Raw genomic sequence first — 14,909 nt, 5'->3', positions numbered from 1 at the left:
TTACAAGATACTATTACAGAACACACAGATATTATAATTCACAATTCGCCATTGCCCATGCTAGTTATATGCTAATATGCTTTGTATGCAATTGATGCATGGTTATATCTACGATCGGAGAATAAATTTAATAAGATTGTGGTTAGGAACTAATGCGTGACACCAAGATTACCAAGTTAATTACAATCCAGCAGATTTACATTTTAATTAATGGGTCATTGCATCATTACAATTATTAATTTAATAACTCTTGCAGACCCAACCAGGTTGTTCCAGTGCTTGCGGCATTGGTTTGGCTCTCGAACATCGTGGGCTGCCAATGAAACAACTTTGGCGATCTCTGCCCAGATTCTTTGGTATATGCAGGGTGGCGGTGGGGGGTTCCCACGACCACCCTGGGCTGATTGGCCCCACTGAGTTTCCACCTCGTGTACAAGAGCTGCATTTGCTTCGTCTGAAAACCGTTTAGCTCTCCTTCTCCCTCCAATCTCCGCCAAATCAATCTCTTCCTCACCCACATCTGCCACCTCACTAACATCACTCACTCCTGACTCCTCATAATCCATCTCCATCTTTTAATTAAGTATCTGCTTTTTCTCGTTCCCTCGAAACAACCTTCCTGCTCAGCTCCAAAGACAAAATACGGTCTCTCTGTCCCTCAGTCATCTGAGCATGCGCAAATGACCCCTGACCTCCTGAATCGCAGGAAAAGTTAATTGCCTAAAAACAAACACGCATGCGCAAAATGGCCATTGCTATGGATGCTGGCCTTGCATGACTGAATACATCGATATCGCCCATTTCACATCGCTACAGCTATCGCCCAATATTAAAAAGGCAAAATTAACATTTTTTAAAATGGATGATATTCCGGCGATCCCGAAAAATAAAACAACCACAAACGCCAGAAATATCGCCCATTTTTGAGCAATAGCGATTGATAATGGAAAGTCTAGCCTATTACATCTTATTTGAGTCGAGGCTTGGTGTAATTAAAAAAGTTGTTAAAGTGTGCAGGGAGTGCTGTTGGATGTTTGCAAGACTTTGACTCTTAAAGGAAGGCCTCTGAGAACACCACTTGCTCCTAGTCCTGGGTGCTTTAGTTGCTGTCCCCTTTGGGCTGCATAACATGGAGATGGAGCAGAGGCAACAAAGGGGACAAGTTGCTCACAGAGGGAGGAGGAGGAGGAAGCAGAAGAGGAGGAAGCGGAAGGAGGCAACCCACATAGCCATTTCTGGTCGCGATATCTGGCATCGAGTTATCCGCCTGCGGTCCCAGTGACCACAACCCATATTCCCTTTTCAACATTTGTTCACACTTTACATAAGAACATAAGAATTAGGAACAGGAGTCGGCCATCTAGCCCCTCGTGCCTGCTCCGCCACTCAACAAGATCATGGCTGATCTGGTCGTGGACTCAGCTCCACTTACCCGCCCGCTCCCCATAACCCTTAATTCCCTCATTGGTTAAAAATCTATCTATCTGTGATTTGAATACATTCAATGAGCTAGCCTCAACTGCTTCCTTGGACAGAGAATTCCACAGATTCACAACCCTCTGGGAGAAGAAATTCCTTCTCAACTCGGTTTTAAATTGGCTCCCCCGTATTTTGAGGCTGTACCCCCTAGTTCTAGTCTCCCCGACCAGTGGAAACAACCTCTCTGCCTCTATCTTGTCTATCCCTTTCATTATTTTAAATGTTTCTATAAGATCACCCCTCATCCTTCTGAACTCCAACGAGTAAAGACCCAGTCTACTCAATCTTTCATCATAAGGTAACCCCCTCATCTCCGGAATCAGCCTAGTGAATCGTCTCTGTACCCCCTCCAAAGCTAGTATATCCTTCCTTAAGTAAGGTGACCAAAACTGCATGCAGTACTCCAGGTGCGGCCTCACCAATACCCTATACAGTTGCAGCAGGATCTCCCTGCTTTTGTACTCCATCCCTCTCGCAATGAAGGCCAACATTCCATTTGCCTTCCTAATCAACCTGCTGCACCTGCAAACTAACTTTTTGGGATTCATGCACAAGGACTCCCAAGTCCCTCTGCACCGCAGCATGTTGTAATTTCTCCCCATTCAAATAATATTCCCTTTTACTGTTTTTTTTCCAAGGTGGATGACCTCACACTTTCCGACATTGTATTCCATCTGCCAAACCTTAGCCCATTCGCTTAACCTATCCAAACCTTCCCTCTGTTACTGACCATCACAGCATCCTCTTGGCCACAATGATGAAATGAAAGCCACCACAAAGCAAACTTTCCAATCCAAATTTATACATATATCCATCCAATGTTATATCAAAAAATCAACTAATCATGCTTGTGCATTGTCTCAGTGACTGTCTTGCCTATCCTTCTGAAGTTACACGTTGCTACCCCTATGGCTGCAGCATGGTTGGTGAAAGGCTGCTGACTTTCAGTGGGGGAGACTGTAGATGGCCTTGCAGGATGACCCCAAGGAGCTGGTGGCTGAGTGTGTGAAATTGAGTAACTGTATTTCTTCTTCTTCAATTTCCTCTCCCTCTTTTGACCCACAGCCTGGCAAGCTGTATTTCTTGGGTGTCTGAAATGAGGAAGACACAACGGTAGGGTTGTGGTGAGGAGAGGGGGTAAAGCAAGAGCTGAATGCTTACACCATGTGCAGCTTGTAAATCAGAAGATATTGTGAGATGAGGAGGAAGTGCGATGGGAGGAGGATAACATATGAAGATATCAGCATCTTGTATTCTTTCTGCACCGCCGCTGCCAAGAATGGCCAGCATGGTCTCCTCCAAGGAGGTGAGATGAATCAGGGAATGTGAAATGTGCCTCATGTTTGGTAGAGAATATTGGTAGGCGAGTGATGGGGATGGTTTGTGCATTGAACAGTGTGTGAGGCTAGTGATGCAGTTGGTAGGAGATAGCTTTTGAAGATGTATTCACTGATTTTCACCACACATCTGAGGTCATGAAACTTCTTTGGGCACTGGAGCCAAGTTCTGGGAGTGGCACTGCTGGCAGTGACCGCCTCAGCGATCTGGTTCGACATCCTTCTTTCAGAAAGGCCTCCTGGTCCCCTGTGAGTAGAGGACCTCCCCAGTGTTGACCCCCTACACAAAGCTCGAGTGCTGCATCACTGGATGCCCTGGCCTGTTGCCATTTGGGTTAGCGCTGAAGCACTTTTACCATTTTTGATCAGCGGAAAGCAGCTCACCTTTAAGAACTACAGACTGCCTTTAAGTAAAGCTAGCCTCGCTCGAACGTCATGAAGTTTGGCCACCTGCTGAGCGCACAGCCTTTCAGCAGTGCGTTCAGCACTAGGCTGTGCACTACAATCATTACAATTAGCAGGCAGCACGAAGCTGACATGTTGCCTGCTCGCCTTGAACGGGCGCAGGCATATTTCGCATCGCCTGCACCCGTTTTTCAATGCTATGGAATTTCACCCCCTTAGAGTTCAACATTTATGTTAACTTTAACGTGCATATTTTTATTATTTTATGTTGCATTTACTTCCGATTGTTGCCTGCAATCATTTTGACTTTCCTGCCGCAGCTTGAACACAGAACAGAGGAAGGCTCTGATCTTGAGTGAAACTATGCCAAGTATCTAGCATGGATTTTAATGATTCTGAGCCAAATAAAACCCTCTTTTTGGCAGACCCATAATCTAACTTCTCCTTCTAGTATGTTGGTGAAAAGCAAGAAAAGGATATTGTGAGTACAATCTTTATAGGAGCTGCTGACTTAGGTTTTATTATTTTTAGTGGTGCTAATACAGTGCAATGCATTCAGATTATACTTGCACACTGTTGTGTCATCCATCACATTTGAGCTTTACATTTTCTTCATTAGTGTTGAGTTATTTTTAGAATTAATTATTCATGTTAGAAATTTAAATGGAGTGCAGATTATATTTTGGTAGAATTCATTTGCTCAAATGGATCTATAAATAGAAGAGCCCAAAGATTGTTAGGATTTAAGCAGTCCCCTTTGCAATGCAGCCAGAATATTCCTCTGGGGAAGAGGGACTAGCACCCACTAGGTTTGCTAGTTGCTGCTGGCCTCTTCAGTGGGGTTTGCCACAGATATACCCCCCACACTGCCATAGGCCCACTCCCGCAGTCCCTACCTCTTTACACCCTGTGAAATTTGGCGGGATCAGTGACGGAGTTCTTCAGTGAACCAAATAACTATTAAATGATTCCGGTTTAACAAGTGGGATCATATCCCCCACAGGTTTTCCAGGCCAGTGTGTCAAAAAAGGGATCTTTATTTGTCTTTGGTTTTATTTGTCTTTTTACAGTTAGGGTAAATTCATATTAAACATTAGATCAGTGTTCTGTGGAATGGACAATTTATGTGGCTGGTTGAAATAGGTTTAGCTCTCATCAACATATTAATTGTGGATCTGTGACCAAAATTTGTTGTTTCATATCCATGTTCAGCTGTACAAAACACAATCCATTGTTGGTTTCCATGGTATGATCCTCCACAGACTGTTAAGTGTATTTATTTTTAGTAATAGTCTAAAAATGACATTTCCAAAAGATATATACTATATGACGAAGAGTCATAATGGTAAACTTGTCAGTGGTCAATTTGTGAGGCAACAAGCATTGGTCAAAAAGATGGGAGGATTGATCAAGGGTCAACAGGGAGAGGGTGAAAGGTATGCCGAGTGCACTTTTGATTTTTATGGAATATAGGGGAATATAGCCTTCATTTTCAGTGGTTTTCTGAGCAGTACAGCTGTTTTTGAGAGAGAAACTGCCTGGCAAAAGTTACCCCCTTACTTTTTAAATGGAACCGCCCACATCTCGAAACACCCGCCGGGAGCAAACTGCTGACGTGCATCGCCGATAGAATCGCCAGGGCGTAAGTTTGGCCTCAACGGAAGCCCATCCAGATCGCCGAGGGAACTGCCTTGTGAAAGCTGCTTAAACAGGGCAGTAGATGAGCACTCTTCAAAGAAAGATGAGTTAAAAATTATTTTTTTTATTGTAAAACAGTGATTAACTTGTAAAACTATCTTGGGAATGTTTTTTAACTTTTTTTAAGTGACATTTTTAAAAAAGTTTTCCTCCCTCCCTAGGCCCAACCGCAGCCTCGGTGTAAATTTTTAAATACATTTTAAGAACGGCCCGTTTCACCTTTAACTGCCAAGAATACTGGTGCAAGATCCATTTTGTCACCGGGTGATATTTTTTATCTTAATTATGGAAATTCTCGCCAGCATTAGTTGCAAAATGTTAGCGATTTTTCTGGGCGGCAATCAGGCGTTGAGAGGCTTTCGGGAAAGTCTAGCCCATAGATCTTAATGGGCCTGTTTTCTAAACATTGGATGTGAGAGCAGCATCACTGTACTGCCTCATGTGCACAGCATTAGAAGGATGGTCATGGTAATGTGGGAGAATACAACATCTCCCACACAAGTGATGTTTGTTGTCTTCTCTGTTGTCTTTAGTACATGGTAACACCAGTGCCATCTATAGTGGAGATCTCGCTTGCACGGGCTTTGGGCACTGTGGAAACATCTCTCAAGAATTCGGCCACTCCTGCTGTGGAAGCTTTGAGGTCCAAACTCCAAGGGGAAATCATGTCTGGCTTCAACTCACTTGGAGAATGGCTGTAGGCAATTACGAAAGAGAGATTCTGGATGTCATGCTGTCAAGTGCTCTTGACTTTCACTGTCAGTATTTCCAACCAGATTTAAACACCATCTTTTACAAAAGTGGATGAACTTATTCCTTGTGACTACTGTTCCATTTGTTATGTGTGTGTCTTTGTCACATGATACAGATTGCTAGGTGGTAATCATATGCTTACAGAAAAGGGGGGAGAAAGTGGGTGCATTTGTGCCTCCAGTTAGCGCCCCCCCCCCGCCATGCCTTGCCCCCAACGTAGTGCAAATAAATGCCTTTGTGATCGGGAGTGGCACTAGTATCTTCACTCCCTGTCAATAATTGCGTACACCTTTATATGTAGGTGTTGTGACCTGATCTCCTGTGTCCACGTCATCACCGTGTGCATCGCCCGGTTAGCACCCCGGACCGGAAATTCATTCCACCTCCTGCAGCAGCGTCGGGCAGCTGCAGGAGGCGTGGATCAGGCAGCTGGCCGCTACGGGGGCAGGTGACCAAGGTAAGTAAAAACAAAAAACTTACCTTTGTTGCTGCCGTTTTCTTCGCAGGTTCCTGCCCTAGTGCCGGGCTGATGGCGTGGGATCGCCACGGCAATGGTGGTCCATGTAGGTGACTGTTAAATTGCAGAGCCTGCAGCGATGGCCCTTCCCTTTAAATGAGGGAAGGGCTCTTTGAAGCCGGTAGCACTGCATGGCACAGTGTGCAGCGCTGCTGAGGTCTCTGCCCCACCTGCATCCTTTAGCGCTCCAAGAAGAAAATGCGCTCCACTTCCTTTCTGGAGCGCTATTGCCAATTTTTTGAAAGCTAGGAAGCATTAGATAAGTTTCCCAGCTTTCAAAAGTTACCGCCCCCAAACGAGGCGATAATAAATTTCACCGTCAAGGGCTCTGAATGTCTTCAGGGATTAGAATGGATTAACGATGTAATTAGGGGAAGTAGGGACTAGCCGTGGTGGAAACCAAGCCAGGACATGGTACTGCCCCATAGAAACTCAAGTTGGAATTTCCCATGAGGGCGGGAGCAGATGGTTGTTAAATTCATCCATTGTAGCCTTATGGAATTGTATTTCCCCCTGCCCTCTCACCCCATCCAGCAGGTACCCAAGCTGCACAGGTCCTGGTGCTGGTACCTGCTGTCATTATACAAATGGCCTGACCCCAAGAAATATCACAAGGTCAAACACTTGGATCACTGGCAGGTTGGCATTCCCACTTAGCTATGGTGATGGCACGTACTTGTGGGTTTTCAGGCCCAATTTCTTTTCCGGGCAGTAAAGGTGTATGCAATTATTGACAAGGAGTGAGGACACTTGAAACAAATCATTAAATGATGTGGAGATGATGTACTCGCATGGCTAAGATGCAAATGGTCATAAATAAGAATATAAGAAATAGGAACAGGAGTAGGCCATACGGCCCCTCGAGCCTGCTCCGCCATTCAAATAGATCATGGCTGATCTGATCATGGACTCAGCTCAACTTCCCTGCCCGCTCCCCATAACCCCTTATTGTTTAAGAAACTGTCTATTTTCCCAACATCACAAGTGGAATATTTCCAGCAGCCTACAACTTCTATTTTATCAATTCTATTTAACACACATTACTGTTGTACCGTAATAAAATACATTTAACAGTCTTGAAATAAAACATGATGGTAACAGTTATCATCTCACATGACTTGTGGTTATGCAACATCATCAGCTTTACTTCTGGGTTAACAATTAACTAACTGAAAATAATTCTCAGACCACACATGTAAGTAACAAATCATAACAGCCAGGGAATGAAAGACGTTTTGCTTTCTTTGCAAGAACCACAATTAAGTCATGAGATAGCATTCCCCAGAAACTTAACATATTACCACCTGCATACATCTACTGGTATTGCAAGTTTTATTTTCACTGTTCCACAGATGTAACTGGATCTCTGGATCTAATGTGCAAAGAGTTGAAGGACTACATTGCTAAAGGGAGAGTTAATGTTTTTGTTTAAGTGTTGCAGATGGTTTAAATCAATTCTTAATTCTTTTTTATATGGATGTAAAAGATTAGATTTGATTGGTTGAATATGACAGTGACTGACAGCTTTCTAGCAATCACATCCATACATCTCAATACAAGACAAACACCTGGCCCAACAGAAATGCAGAACTGAAGGATCTCAGGAGGGTTTGGTTTTACATAGTGTACATACCAGGAGGACAAACAAAACAAAACTCAGCTGGCCTGTCATTAAACAGTTTCACAGGAAGCGTGGACCTTTCAGTTTATAGGAACAGGCCTGTGCAAGTCCACTGTAGGCAGCCACCATGGTTTACAATAGCTATTGTCATTCTTGGAAAAAGATGGGATTTTGCTTCAAATATTTTGTGATTTATGATGTCACCTGAACTCCCTATTTGTATTACAAGAAAACCAGGCACAAAAAAGTTTTCAAGTGCAATTCATTCAAATTAACTTTTCTCTTGCTGCTTGAACTTTAGCCTGACAAAATTAGTCCTTAACAGGTAAAAATAAACTTTTAGCATTGATCCATTATAGAAAAATAAACCCCTTCATGTCAATAACATTAACCTTTTGCATTTTCAGATTACCTGTTCGGGCAGTAGCTTATCATTTGATACAATTGCACGTTACTTCTGCCTTCTGCTCTGTTTTAAAGGCAAACTTATTCCAAGAACTCAACATGTAGAGGTAACAGGAATGTGAACAGGTGAACTAACAATTCCACATTGCCAGTGCACTGGTGCCCCAACACATTTACGCAAGCAATCCATTTGACAATTTTTATTCGACATGACAGATATATCACTGATTGACATATTCTATGGGGTTGACAGTCGAATCAGTGAAATTTTCATGTAGTCCAGCCACATGTGAGATCTTCACTACTATAGTTCAGTATTACAGTATTTTATTGTTTCTGGTCATAAAGAATGCAACTGGAACAAGAAATTTAGATTTTTTTTTGAAGAAGCTCTCTGGGCAGATGGACCTGAGCAGTCATTAAATAGGCAACAGGCAAACTGTATAACAGGCTATGAGTTATCCTGTAAATATGTTATTGTAAATTCCTAAAGATAGCGGGGGCCTCTCGCTGGCTTGCATACCAACTTCCCAAACCATGAATTTTGCAGATTATAATAGTGCAAGGACTGTTAGTACTAAAATATCTTATTTTTGTTGGAACTTAGCATTTAAATATCCAATCTTAGGCTTCTTTCTAAGATTGCTAATGGCACAGAGGTCACCTGGTGGGTGATCCCACTTACAGTGTGAGCTTTCCCATGCATAGACCACCCACAGCCTCCATTTATGATTCCAATGCCAGCTTCATTGTTTTATACAGAATACGTTTTATTTTAAGAAGAGTGAAATGGAAAGTAGGGCAGCATCAAGCTTATTAATGACAAATCGAAGTAAATTCTGGAGGACTGGAATGTTAGAATTTAGCTGGCAAAAAAAAATATAAAATATTTCCTTTGAAATATTTTATTGTGAAGCACTGAATTACAAATATAATATTCAGAATTCAAACATTAGATGGTCTTGAAGATCCTCACAGTCTCTACCTATGTTGTTCTGTGCCAATTATTTTATTTGGAGGTGCTGAGATGTAAATCATAGGGCTAGATTTCACACTTTTGTGCATATTGCCCAAAAATGGCGGTAAAAAAGGGTTTTCAGATCGCCGGCTTCTCGCCCATTCTCAAAGCACCTAGTCTCCACTTTTGAAATTGGGCATTAATGTGAACGATATGAAATGGGTGGCAGCATTAAATCTCTCTGACCTTCTACCGTAAAGTGCCACCGTCCTTAGCAACGGCATGGCAACGCTCGATTCCTGTGATTCAGGAGGTCAAGGATCATCATGATATGCGCAGAAGAGGAGACAGAGAGAGAGGGAGCGGAGAGGGACTGAAAGCGTGTGGCTGTAGTGTGTGCGTGTTTGGCTGTTGTGGGAGGCACGAGGGAGATTCACCAGCACCAAACAGCCTACTAAGCACCAAGAACATAGTTGGCACCGAGTTTTTGTCCAACAAATAAGATATAACATGGAAGGGATGGTGGAGGCCCTGGAGCTGGTAGCCAGGAACACTGGTGGCAGAGGGCTCCCAGTGGTCCCGGAGCGTGGCACTGCACCCCAAGGTGTCGCATCCCCATTGCCAGTGACATATCAGAGCCAGGAGCAACATCTTGCTTCTGGCTCAGAGCATGTTCCTACCTCGGGACTGTCCTCTCCCATATCCGTCGAAGCAGCGGTTCGGCCGTCATCCCCCCCCCCCCCGCCCCCAATGAAGCATCATCTGAGGAGCTCCTCGGCCAGGCGCCTTGGAGTAAGGAGGGGAAGGGGAAGGGGAAGAGGTGGGGAGGAGAAGCAGGAGGGCGGGGGAGGGGGGTTGCTTTTTACAGAAATACTGATGATTTCAGACAAATGTTTAAAAGGTTTTCATTTAACAAAACCTTGTTGTGCATTGGCTCAGATAGCTGCACTGTTACACGTTGGTGATTCCTTAACACCAAAGGGTATAATTACACTTGACTTAAATCAACTTAAACTTTAACTGTCATCAAGGTGATGCCCACCAATGATGTATGACCTGCACACCCAACAGTGCGTCAGCTTTGTAAATAACACCAATGTTCTTTCAGGTAAAACGCTCATTGATGAGCTCCTGACATAAGGCTCTTGCAGCTATCATGCCACCACAGGCCCTTTCATGCGGTCTACAGGGGGGCGGGGGCATGGCTTCAGCGTCAGCCTGATTGTGTGGGTCGATGTCAGCATCCGCCTCCTCATCCTCTTCTTCCTCTCTGGTGAGGTGGACTGTCAAGACTCTTCAGGCAATTCCTTTCCCCTCTTGATAGCCAAGTTGTGCAGCATGGAGCACACCACCACAAATTGAGCTACCTGCTCAGGGTGGTATTGGAGCTCGCCTCCTGAGTGGTCCAGGCTTCTAAAACGCTGCTTAAATACTCCAGTGGTTTTCTCCACAATATTGCAAGTGGCTCTCGTTGTATCGCCTCTCGGCTTCGATGTGATTGTCACGCAGTGGGGGGTCATCAGCCAGGTGGTGAGGCCATATCCTTTGCGACCAAGCATCCAGCATTGACTTTGTGGCTGATTGTTAAACCAAGTCAGATACAGTGCTCTCCCGCAGGATGTGCGCATCATGGATGCTGCCCAGAAATTTAGCATTCACTGCCATTATAAGTTGCTGGTGGTTGACAATGAGTTGGACATTCAGGGAATGGAATTCCTTGTGGTTCCTGAAAACCTCTGCATCCTGAAAATGTGCCCATATCACGATGTGCGTACAGTCTATTGCTCCCTGCACCTTGGTGAAGTTTGCAATTCTGGAGAATCCTGGAGCCCTCTCAGTCTTTGCCTCCCTGGTCATAGGGAAGCTGATCAAATCCCTCCTGCATGTGTACAGGGCTTCAATGACCTGTCTAATGCAGCAATGTGTGGCATGCTGAGACAGACCGCAAATGTTGCCAGCTGAAGCCTGAAAAGAACGCAACGCGTAGAACGACAGTGCCGCAATGACTTTGACCTCGATGGAGAGTGCAGTCCTGATGGTGCTGGCAGGCTGCAGATCTCCCCTTATCAGCTGGCATACCTCAGTGATAACCTAATTGTGGAAGTGCCCTCCTCCTCATCAGTCTGGCACATCGTAAATAAGGCACATAATGATGTGCATCACACATTGAGCTATCTGCACTCTGCAGCAACTGCATATTAATCGATGCAGGCTGAGAAATGGTTGGCCCCATTGCAATCAAAGTATAATAGTGATTGATCAGAAGCAATAATTTCCTCACTAAAATATACCCGGGATAAACAGATCCTTTTCAGAATGGCAGGCAGTGACGAGTGGGGTGTTGCAGGGCTCAGTGCTGGGACCCCAGCTATTTACAGTATACACCAATGATTTAGATGAAGGAATTGAGTGTAATATCTCCAAGTTTGCAGATGACACTAAGCTGGGTGGTGATGTGAGTTGCGAGGAGGATGTTAAGAGGCTGCAGGATGACTTGGACAGGTTAGGTGAGTGGGCAAATGCATGGCAGATGTCGTATAATGTGGATAAATGGGAGGTTATCTACTTTGGTGGCAAAAACACGAGGGCAGATTATTATCTGAGTGGCGGCAGATTTGGAAAAGGGTGGTGCAAGGAGACCTGGGTGTCATGGTACATCAATCATTGAAAGTTGGCATGCAGGTACAGTAGGCGGTGAAGAAGGCAAATGCATGTTGGCCTTCATAGCTAGGGGATTTGAGTATAGGAGCAGGGAGGTCTTACTGCAGTTGTACAGGGCTTTGGTGAGGCCTCACCTGGAATATTGTGTTCAGTTTTGGTCTCCTAATCTGAGGAAGGACGTTCTTGCTATTGAGGGAGTGCAGCGAAGGTTCACCAGACTGATTCCCGGGATGGCAGGACTGACATATGATGAGAGACTGGATCGACTGGGCCTGTAGTCACTGGAGTTTAGAAGAATGAGAGGGGATCTGATAGAAACATATAAAATACTGACAGGACTGGACAGGTTAGATTCAGGAAGAATGTTCCCGATGTTGGGGAATTCCAGAACCGGGGGACACAGTTTTAGGATAAGGGGTAGGCCATTTGGGACTGAGATGAGGAGAAACTTCTTCACTCAGAGAGTTGTTAACCTGTGGAATTCCCTGCCGCAGAGAGTTGTTGATGCCAGTTTGTTGGATATATTCAAGAGGGAGTTAGATATGGCCCTTACAGCTAAAGGGATCAAGGGGTATGGAGAGAAAGCAGGAAAGGGGAACTGAGGTGATGATCAGCCATGGTCTTATTGAATGGTGGTGCAGGCTCGAAGGGCCGAATGGCCAACTCCTGCACCTATTTTCTATATTTCTATGTTTCTATGTTTCTAAACCCTCAATAGTCTGAAAATATGTCTGTTGAGATGGTTACTTCCCCGGAGAAGAACTCCAGAGTCAATCCAAACTCCCCCGAAGTTGAAGCTGCCTTTTGAATGAAGCAACCTGCGATTTTAAAAAGGCACCCACACATAGAAACATAGAAACATAGAAAATAGGTGCAGGAGTAGGCCATTCGGCCCTTCTAGCCTGCACCGCCATTCAATGAGTTCATGGCTGAACATTCAACTTCAGTACCCCATTCCTGCTTTCTCGCCATACCCCTTGATCCCCCTAGTAGTAAGGACCTCATCTAACTCCTTTTTGAATATATTTAGTGAATTGGCCTCAACAACTTCCTGTGGTAGAGAATTCCACAGGTTCACCACTCTCTGGGTGAAGAAGTTTCTCCGCATCTCGGTCCTAAATGGCTTACCCCTTATCCTTAGACTGTGACCTCTGGTTCTGGACTTCCCCAACATTGGGAACATTCTTCCTGCATCTAACCTGTCTAACCCCGTCAGAATTTTAAATGTTTCTATGAGGTCCCCTCTCATTCTTCTGAACTCCAGTGAATACAAGCCCAGTTGATCCAGTCTTTCTTGATAGGTCAGTCCCGCCATCCCGGGAATCAGTCTGGTGAACCTTCGCTGCACTCCCTCAATAGCAAGAATGTCCTTCCTCAGGTTAGGAGACCAAAACTGTACACAATACTCCAGGTGTGGCCTCACCAAGGCCCTGTACAACTGTAGCAACACCTCCCTGCCCCTGTACTCAAATCCGCTTGCTATGAAGGCCAACATGCCATTTGCTTTCTTAACTGCCTGCTGCACCTGCATGCCAACCTTCAATGACTGATGTACCATGACACCCAGGTCTCTTTGCACCTCCCCTTTTCCTAATCTGTCACCATTCAGATAATAGTCTGTCTCTCTGTTTTTACCACCAAAGTGGATAACCTCACATTTATCCATATTATACTTCATCTGCCATGCATTTGCCCACTCACCTAACCTATCCAAGTCGCTCTGCAGCCTCACAGCATCCTCCTCGCAGCTCACACTGCCACCCAACTTAGTGTCATCCGCAAATTTGGAGATACTACATTTAATCCCCTCATCTAAATCATTAATGTACAGTGTAAACAGCTGGGGCCCCAGCACAGAACCTTGCGGTACCCCACTAGTCACTGCCTGCCATTCTGAAAAGTACCCATTTACTCCTACTCTTTGCTTCCTGTCTGACAACCAGTTCTCAATCCACGTCAGCACACTACCCCCAATCCCATGTGCTTTAACTTTGCACATCAATCTCTTGTGTGGGACCTTGTCGAACGCCTTCTGAAAGTCCAAATATACCACATCAACTGGTTCTCCCTTGTCCACTCTACTGGAAACATCCTCAAAAAATTCCAGAAGATTTGTCAAGCATGATTTCCCTTTCACAAATCCATGCTGACTTGGACCTATCATGTCACCTCTTTCCAAATGTGATGCTATGACATCCTTAATAATTGATTCCATCATTTTACCCACTACCGATGTCAGGCTGACCGGTCTATAATTCCCTGTTTTCTCTCCCTCCTTTTTTAAAAAGTGGGGTTACATTGGCTACCCTCCACTCTATAGGAACTGATCCAGAGTCAATGGAATGTTGGAAAATGACTGTCAATGCATCCACTATTTCCAAGGCCACCTCCTTAAGTACTCTGGGATGCAGTCCATCAGGCCCTGGGGATTTATCGGCCTTCAATCCCATCAATTTCCCCAACACAATTTCCCGGCTAATAAGGATTTCCCTCAGTTCCTCCTCCTTACTCGACCCCCCGACCCCTTTTATAACCGGAAGGTTGTTTGTGTCCTCCTTCGTGAATACCGAACCAAAGTACTTGTTCAATTGGTCCGCCATTTCTTTGTTCCCCGTTATGACTTCCCCTGATTCTGACTGCAGGGGACCTACGTTTGTCTTTACTAACCTTTTTCTCTTTACATATCTATAGAAAGTTTTGCAATCCGTCTTAATGTTCCCTGCAAGCTTCTTCTCATACTCCATTTTCCCTGCCCTAATCAAACCCTTTGTCCTCCTCTGCTGAGTTCTAAATTTCTCCCAGTCCCCAGGTTCGCTGCTATTTCTGGCCAATTTGTATGCCACTTCCTTGGCTTTAATACTATCCCTGATTTCCCTTGATAGCCACGGTTGAGCCACCTTCCCTTTTTTATTTTTATGCCAGACAGGAATGTACAATTGTTGTAGTTCATCCATGCGGTCTCTAAATGTCTGCCATTGCCCATCCACAGTCAACCCCTTAAGTATCATTCGCCAATCCATCCCAGCCAATTCACGCCTCATACCTTCAAAGTTAGCCTTCTTTAAGTTCTGGACC

The 14,909-nt window shown here is 44.7% G+C and overlaps 1 protein-coding gene across 6 annotated transcripts in view; it reads left to right on the top strand.

Annotated features, from left to right (window-relative positions):
- Positions 1-14,909, top strand: part of fbxl7 (F-box and leucine-rich repeat protein 7) — a 772,156-nt gene that overhangs the window by 689,753 nt on the left and 67,494 nt on the right. Inside the window, exon 1 of one of the 6 annotated variants that reach the window (XM_070879888.1) lies at positions 2,739-2,785. The exons of 4 other annotated variants lie outside the window; for them this stretch is intronic. The gene's annotated coding sequence lies outside the window, so the exon portion shown is untranslated. Of the gene's footprint in view, positions 1-2,738; positions 2,786-3,630; positions 3,703-14,909 lie in introns of those variants that run through there. One more of the 6 variants, XM_070879889.1, reaches the window with a different exon arrangement.

This window comes from Pristiophorus japonicus, chromosome 5 (genome assembly GCF_044704955.1).
Source record: "Pristiophorus japonicus isolate sPriJap1 chromosome 5, sPriJap1.hap1, whole genome shotgun sequence".
NCBI lineage: Eukaryota > Metazoa > Chordata > Chondrichthyes > Pristiophoridae > Pristiophorus > Pristiophorus japonicus.
Note: the sequence above shows the minus strand (reverse complement) of the source record. Positions and strands in the feature narration are given on the sequence as shown.